We start from the raw sequence: 9,025 nt of genomic DNA, 5'->3' as shown, positions 1-9,025 counted from the left end.
ATCAGCAATTAAATTTAAGACATCTAGCAGTACTTCAGTGATTCAGCAGTTTGAGACCAGTGGTCTATTTGGGGCTCTGTGCCAACAGCTGAAAGACAACACTGGTGAGAAAGCAGCTCTGGCACAGCCACTGTATCAGCAGAGGAGACCACCAGGCTCAGCCAGACCGCCCACTCTCATACGAACAGGTATTTTTAGCAGCTTAGGGAGAAGTACAGCCGGGATCTTACCTCAGCATGCTTGATTGCTCAGTGTTGTTCCCTGGCTTGATCCGTCCCCGATCTCTTTATGCACACACTGAATCCAAGCACTAACTTTGAATCTGTGTAACTTGCCTATCTTGATTTATTAATCAAAAACACATTTGTAAGATTCCAGCAACATTAAACTGAAGCGTCTTGCTGATGGTAAAATTCATGATCGATATTTGTATTGGCTACTAGTATATCAGAGATTCATTGGAGACATAGATTTTGAATTCTTCCAAAACCACATTTTTCTTCTTCTGACACAACAGATTACGCTTAATTAGATAAAGGAAAGGCCAGATGTTACTAGGGATACATGTCCTGTTTTTGCTAGGTGCAAATACAGTTCAAATATACCACAAAAATCTCCCTGAATGTTTTTATAGCTTTACATCTACTGTAAAGTCCCAAGACTGGTATCAATCTTCTCGTTAATGAAATGCCAAACACTTTGTGATGCCACATTGCCAGTATTTAGTTTTCAGTTGTACTTGTACCAACAGATGTCTGGGGAAAGCAGATCCCAAGTAGATCCATGAGACATAATGTTATTCATATGCATCACCACACTCATATAAACTCTGCAATTCATTTTCCTCCCAATCTTTTCCAATGAAAACAAGGCCAGGCTTTGACTCACTCCTTCCTGCCTGCTCCTCTCTCACTTCATCTCCACCTTTTGGGACTTTCCCTCATCCTCTTCTTTACTCCTGAATGTTGTCCAGGTTTATGATAAATCTCCTCTCTGGATTTGGGAGCCCCTTCCACCCACTCACGCAATCCTCTCCACCCAGTTTTCCCATACTTTCCACTGTTTTTCCCTCACTGATCTATGAACAATGCCAACAGATGAATTACTCAGCTTGACCAGAAGTGTGACAGAAGTTTATTTAAAAGTGATGCGAGTGTTACCAAGTTTGGTAGTAGTATATCACACAGATTTTATTTTTTAATGGTGAGAGTTTGTGTATTTAACTCTGGCTAACATTCAGCTCACTAATGGTAACACGTCTTTGCATGTGGCCCAGCCCAGTATGTGTTTGAAAGGTTTTAATTCACATTTTGAAAAAAGAATGATGGCACAAATAAATAAAATGCCACTGACTGACTTCTTAAGAGATCAACAGCTTGATTCTGATTTGAACTGCACAACAGTCAGCTCACTTCTTTTCCTGCTGCTCAGCTGGCAACATGGGTTTCATGTTCCAAAAGCAATAAAGGTTTCGGAGAAATTTAGGCACTTTCCAGTGGTTTGCGTCTTGGCCCTATAGACGATCCCACTTTTAGCTACTGGACTGAGAGAAGCACTTAACCTGTCTGGCTTAGTAAATATCCAAGTGTTTCCTCCATGGACCGTGTCATATCAATAGGAAGCCGAAGGTCACCCTGAGGTCTCCTGCAAGACAAATAAACTGTGTTTAGACTTTATTATTCAGAAGAATTGCTTGGTACCTCAAGGATGCCTAACATGTCACTGTATTAGTCATTTGAACTACTGTACTCCATGTTGGCATGAAATTAGGCAGTGTATGTAAACACAATGAGAAGATCTTTTTTTAAAAAATATATAATTTTTAGGGGGTTGGGAAATAAGGAAAGAAATCTGATCAAGCTTGCACACAACAATCACCTAATGAGTCTTAACCCGAAGTGTCTTTAATTGTCATTTGTATCATCACTGCTACATCACTGATGCTGTGGCTAACGAATGAAAATACTAGATAAAGACTAATGTCCTCTTGGCCTGACCTTTTTTTTGAGGGATCATTACTCTTTCTTACCAGTGTCACACAGTTGAAGTCTTATCAGTCATAATGTGAATGGAGTGATGAGTTGGAGCCAGTTGGAACTTGGCTCAGAGATGAATGTGGCTTACTGTCAGTATCATGGGGATTTACAAGTGTGCAAAGTGTGCGGTTGTATTAGCCATGGGGACCTAAATCTGTTTATACAGTCAAATTGTGAGAACACTGAAAGTCCTGATTATGTAGATAACTAAAGTTTAGAGTGGATATGTGGTTTAAGCTTAGAGTAGGGTTGGGCTTAGGATAAATATCCAGGAAGTGTTAAGTGACTAAGTCGATTTCATGTCCTAGTAACTGATGGAAATGTTGCTATCTGTCTGTGTGTGGTATTAGGGTTAAAGGGAGACAACGATTAGCGACACTTGTCCTCCTCTTGCCTCCCCTCTGGCTGCCGAGGATCTCCCTATTTCTGGCTCCATCCCAGCCAGATCGTGGGAAGATACCCCTGACTGGAAAGAAAAATAAACAGATAAATAAAACAAGATAAGATAGTAGAGTAAACCAATTCAAACACAGCAAAATGCAGAAAACCATCCAATCACAACCAACTCCACATTTAGATCCAGATAAAGAAGGGTCAGATGGAGGGGCCTTATAGTAGGAATAGCAGGAAAAGTCAATAGTCAGATTTATATCAACTGTCAAAGACTTTTTTGAAGGTTTTGCTTGTTTTCTTTTAAATGAATAGCAGTATGGATTCTTTAACAAGCATCCCGCTTCCCTTGCCCACACACACACACACACACACACACACACACACACACACACACACACACACACACACACACACACACACTATAGGGAATAATGCATTCAGCTGAGAGTCAAGAGGAAATGCAGGAAGAAGTTTCTCTAGTACTTGGTTTCCCAGCTTCCTCCAGGATGCTCATCAAAAGATCATCATCCAGCTCAGCGTGCAGCACTGTTCTCTGTAGTATTTTGGAGGTCAAGTACTGACTCCACAGAGGTTTAATGACTAAGTTCATTCCAAATGAGGCTTCTCTGGCATCCATGACAGCAACACATCATCCTGCTGCAATGTCCTCAAGTAAGATGCTCGGCATCGCATTGCATCAGCCCAGAGGTTAAAGCTCCAGTGTGAGAAATGTGAGAAAGAAAGATTTCTCTTTGTGAGGACTTGTCAAAAAGTAAGTCACGATTCTTGGCTGCAAGGCTTTTTCATCAGGAAACTTTAGTGGGGGTGTAGTTAAAAGTGAGAGAAAGAGAAATATGGAAATAATGAGGACAGAAATGAGGGGGCGGGGGGGATGCGAGGAAGTGTTGGGTGCTGTTTCCAATTAAAAGGCCCTGAGAAGGAAATGAATGAGTGACGTCCATGTTGCGCATATAGATTTCTATCTGTATACAGTGCAGTTTCCAAGTAGCTGAACGGAATCCAAAACACGTTTCACTTTTCACTGGCAGAAAAATGCAGTTGGCCCTCTCCTGAATAATAAAATACCAGGTGTTTATTCATTTTGAATTGAAAATGTTTTAACTATTTAGAGCCGGTGGTAAGAAAGTGGAAGGATATGCTACAGCTGTAAATTATTTTTCCAATAATGGAAGTATCTCTGACTGCCAGTGGGAAAAAATCTATAAAACTGTCCTGCAATTATTCAAAAAAAAGCACTTCTTCTAATATTAGCTCTTGCTTTATCATCAGATTGCACTGCAAGCACACTTATCGGCTTGGAACAGTTTGCAAAATGCTGATGTAAATGGTTTTTTCAGAGGTTTTTTATCTGGTTAAAAAATGAGTTTTTCTTCACTACTGTCAGCAAGTACTTATTCGTGTTGAAATTATTCGAAGTGAAGACTTTATAAGAGTGGGAAAGCCATGGCCTAATCGAAATGCAAGACTAATCCAAACCATGATCTTTCTCTAACTTTGATCAAGTAATTTTTGTGTCAAAACCTACCCTAACAGCCCGTTGAAAAGCCTCTCACACAAACTTCATGTTTGCTGATGTATTCTCAATGATGTCACAGTTACATTATAGTTTGTGTAGCCTTTAAATATGAAACTAGCGCTGAATATGAAATTTAAGAAAATCATAAAAATGAGGCAGTTGGAAGTAGATGTGCTGGGAGGTGCTGCAGCCATCCCTGTCACAAAAGCTGAATATCATAAAAATCCCTGCCAAATGCAAAATAAAAGAATTACACCAAATAATGACATTTTAATTATTATAGTATAAACATTTTTAATATTTTTAATCAGTTGAATACTGCCAGTGTATAAAAAGAGGACAGGAGGAGACCCGCACAATAAGGAGATTCATCCCACTTCATGACATGTTCCCCATGTTGGCCTCATCCAAGCAATCATTCTCCAACTTGTGATTAAAACTGTGGTTGAGCACAAAAAAGACTCACAGACATGTCCCTGATAAATGCTCTCAGAGACATTTTGAACTCTTTGCACAATACCCGTCATGAAGAAACCTCTCAGTGCCAAATCACATTTGGAGTATCATAGCATGCAGATGAACTTTTGCCGCAACTTGGAATTTGACTGCAAATTTTTCTTTTAAGCTAAGTATAATACGCACAATTTGGTTCTTGTCTTACATATATGCACACATAGACACACTTCTTCTTCTTTTATCCCTAGCTGGTGTTAGGCCTGGATCGACTCCTAAGCCCATACGCTGTGGGTGCCAATGGTTCATCCATGCATTGCGATTGTTCGCGATTGTCCTAGCCTCGTCGAGATTTATTCTACGATCTCTGATGTCCTCCTCGACCTGTTTTAGCCATGTTTTCTTCTGTGCCGTTTGTTGGATTCTCCACTGGGTGGGTCGTTTACACCAGAGGATTTGGTGTGGTAGTCTGTGCGCATCCATTTGGCACACGTGGCCAAACAATCGCAATCTACGTTTTTGAATTTTCTCCTCGATTGGCTGTTGGTTGTCACAACTCCGTCGAATGTCCTCATTTCAAAGGTGGTCTTGAAGTGATACTTGTAATATCTGACGAAGACAACGCATCGGGAAAACTTTGAGTTTGTTGAGGTCCACTTAGTGCACCATCCACGTTTCAGATCTATAGAGTAGAATCGGCAGGATCAGTATCCGGAAAAGGCAAATTTTGGTCAAGATGGAAATATTGGTTTGCTTCTACAAGGACCATTTAAAGAAGCAAATGCTGCGGTTGCTTGGTCTATTCTACTGTGGATATCCCCTGTGGACGCGACTTTCTTCTGCTCGATCAGTGAGCCCAGATATTTGAACTGCTGAACTTGCTCTATCTGGATGCCGTCGAGGTGGACGAGGTGGACGTCGAGGTGGATGTTGTCATGCGACCCATCTGTTGTCAACACCTTTGTCTTGTCAGTGTTTATCTTCAAGCCATATGACTGGGCGGCATGGACCCACACACACTAGCACCCCCAAACTTCATGGCCCTTTCCACAGCTTTGCTTAAAAAGAACTCTAACTTTAAAGTCTGTGACAGCATTTTGGACGGTTCGAGGAAGACGGAGTGCCCGCATAGAACCGATGCAGATATGGGGAGAACATGTAAACTCCACACAGAAAGGCCCTTTGAACCCAAGACATTCTTGTTGTGAGGCAACAGTGCTAACTACCATGGCACCACGCTGAATAACAAAGGAGCAATAAGCAAGGATTCACTGTAGCAGCTTGTAAATTTTCCCACTTTATTTAAGAATTTCACATTTTTCACACTGATGGCTTTTCAGACAAGGCTCGCCTCACAAAAGAACAACATTTCCCATTACCACCCACAGTGTTTGATTGACAAGCATTTGACTAATTAGAGAGATTGGCAAGAAAAATTGGGCATTAAATGGCAAAACTAGCCTATTGTGTATTACCACTTTAAAAGCTAATTTGAATTTGAAAGGCCACATCCTGTAGAACCTCTTAGTTTAGTTGTACTTTGTCACTGTTAACCAATTATCTGAGGCTCCGAATCACACAGAGAGAGGTGTTTGACTAAAAGCTGCAGAAAAGCCAAAAACGCAACACTAACTAGAAGCAAATGGTACTTGTCATGAGTATGTGTGAGAGCGTGTGTGGAGTTTCTTATGTGAACAAGCAGTGGGGAAAGTGTGGGCGTTGGAGCTCGAGGGGAGCAGGAAGGCTTTCCAGGGGAGTGCAGCAAAGTTTAGAAAACGAGGGCAAAAGTGTGAGAGAGAGATGGAGAGGGGGCATTAAAGCAGGAGGTAATAACAAAAAAAGAGGGGGAAAACTGGCTCTGTAGATCCAAGTGTAAATATTGAGCCAGTGCATGAACGTGTGCGGGGGCACCAGGGTGAATTCGACAATGATAAGAATTGAAGGGAAGGAAGGAAAAGGAAAGTTAGGAATGTTTCTTTTATAAACAGGCCTTGTCCTTAGTTTCTCTGCCCACTCCCCTCTCTCGCTCTAGCTCACACACACACACACAGACACACTGGTTTTCATATCTTAGTGAGGACAAAAACTGACATAATGCATTGCCTAGCTTATTACCTTAATCCTAGCCATCAGAAAAGAATGCCTAGCTCCAACCCTTACCCTGAACCTAACCATAACGTAACTGTAACCCTAATCTTAAAACCACATTTTGAGCCTAAAAAATGACTTCATTTTTGTGACGACGTCATTTGGTCCCCACAGGTATAGTGGCATGCCAACTTTTGATCCTCACAAAGATGTATAAACAAGTACACACAGACACAGGAAGGCTAAAGAAGATAACAGTTTTGAAAGTTACCACAAACTGGCTTTCTGTTCTTTAGGTCCCTCTTTCTCTCCACTTAACACATGCCACACGCCTCCTCCAAGCAGGCCACACACAACCACATGCTGGGCCCACATGTGCTGCAAGAATCCAGGATTCAAACCATCCACCTACACACAAACATAACAGCACACGGACACACAAAACAGCACCTAAATACACACACCAGCAGCCAAAGTCCACAGGCACAACCAGCCATTCTAACTCCGTCCCTTACACAAACACACACACACACACACACACACACCACCCCACATAGTGAATGCTTATGTATGCACACTCTTCAAGGCTCTGGACTGAGGATGCGGGGATTTCCAGCCTGATGCTGCACAGCTGTGGGACAGCACCCAACTCACCGCCAACCTGACGCAGAGTGATGATCTCACCAAAGGGGAGTAACTGAAAAAACAAACTGCACACATTCACATAAAGGACTTTTCCTCTATGCTATGAGGACCAAACACAAGATACATATGAAGGTTTTTCTTTCTGAAGTGCTGTGATGAAGAACAGAGAGTTTTTTAAATGTCTAGCCGTGACACTTAGAAGTTTTCATCTTTGCACATCTTAAGTTCCTAAATTCCTAAATTTTGTGGCATAAATGTCATGGTCTGTGTGGAGGGAGGCATGAAAGGACCCGAAAGACTCAAACGCAAAGGCCAAGCTGAAACTCAAAATGGTAGCTTTATTGCTGAATACTGGAGAAAATAAACTAAATTTGGCGATACAAAATAAACTTGGCAGGCTTGGCAAACAAAACACACAGACATATATGAGGGATGACACGACACTGAACACAGCAAGACTGAGGACTTAAATACACACGAGGTGATCAGGAGAAGTGGCAACACATGGGGGAAGTGTAAAACTAAAGTGTAAAACTAAACACAATGAAAACAGGAACACTGGACCTCTTTCAAAATAAAACAGGAAACATAATGAATCGCAGACATGACAACATGAACTTAAAAGACATGCAGACATGAAACACATAAGGACAAGGGAGTCTTAACACAGGAAACACAAGGGGAAAGTAATAAACAAATGAACTTAGAAAACCCAATGAGCTAAAACATAAACCATGAACATCCATAAACTAAAACTCAAAACGCTGGGTCAAAAGACCCAGGATCGTGACAATAAATTTACTATGAAAAGATGGTAAAGCAGAAAGTATTTAGCTAATGAAACATTTATTACCTCAGGAGGTGCCAGGTGCTTATCATCTGCCTAAGTGATGCTGTGAGGATACTATACACACTTCTTTAAGCTTGGTGTTTTTGACATGAACCAGTTTAAAAAATGGGGGCAATCAGCTAATGCTAGTGCTTGATAGTGAGCTCAGTTAGCTTATTTCACTGTGACATTGTAAGGATGCTAACTGTGGCTATCAAAAAATATTGGTGTAAATCAAAATGTGCCTACCATTAAACCAATGGTACATTCATGCCGCATTCATAGACACCAATGTTGTCTTTGAACGTGACCAAACACTGAAGAAGGATGATGACTCATGATGAAAAAAAGTTATTTTGCCAAATCTGTGGCACATTAACATTGAGGTAAATTCATGTGTAGTTTCTCTGATAGTTTAATATACCCTGAAACCACTGCTGATTACATTACAATTAGTATCTTTTTCTGCTCAGTGGGTAAAAAGAGAAATGCTGCAGTTACACAAGGGAAAACAGTGGTTAGAGACCGTGGCACAACTGAAATTTCTGTGACCAGGTGCAATAAATACGTGATTTCATTGTCTTTAAAATAGTTGTTTTTTTCTGCAATTATCACAGTCAGTTTCTCAGTAATCAGATGGAGTCAATCAGCAATCAGTCTGCTCTCAGTTTGTGGTGGCAATGAGTTGACTAGTTGACGTTGTGTTACCAGTATAGTGAAGCTGTTTCTGTTCTGGACTTTATCACTGCAGTCTTGTCCATTTGTGAAATAAGAATAAAAATACATTTCCACTCCCCAAAACACTGTAGCCCACTCAGCTATTCTCCTTTTCCATGAACACCTGAAATCAGTTGATCACAGGACCAGTAAGCCAGAGGAAGAAATACACAATTAATGTGTATTTTTTCATTCTCTTCACCTGTTCAGATGACTGAAGAACCTTTTAAGCAAGTCATAATTTAATTGTAACTGTAATATGATTACTGAATTTATTACAATAACATGTTACACTACTGTCTTACTGAAAAATGTAATGTGATTACA

At 40.8% G+C, this 9,025-nt stretch overlaps 1 long non-coding RNA gene across 1 annotated transcript; it reads right to left on the bottom strand.

Moving 5' to 3' along the window:
• Window positions 1-257: 257 nt before the first annotated feature.
• LOC120714680 lies at window positions 258-7,781 on the bottom strand. Its single transcript, XR_005691481.1, has 2 exons — window positions 2,030-7,781; window positions 258-1,644 (listed from the first exon to the last, which is right to left on the bottom strand). It is a non-coding gene; the product is annotated as an uncharacterized LOC120714680 (long non-coding RNA).
• Between the last annotated feature and the right edge of the window lie 1,244 nt (window positions 7,782-9,025).

Source organism: Simochromis diagramma, unplaced genomic scaffold (assembly GCF_900408965.1).
Source record: "Simochromis diagramma unplaced genomic scaffold, fSimDia1.1 OVJJ01000798.1, whole genome shotgun sequence".
NCBI lineage: Eukaryota > Metazoa > Chordata > Actinopteri > Cichliformes > Cichlidae > Simochromis > Simochromis diagramma.
Note: the sequence above shows the minus strand (reverse complement) of the source record. Positions and strands in the feature narration are given on the sequence as shown.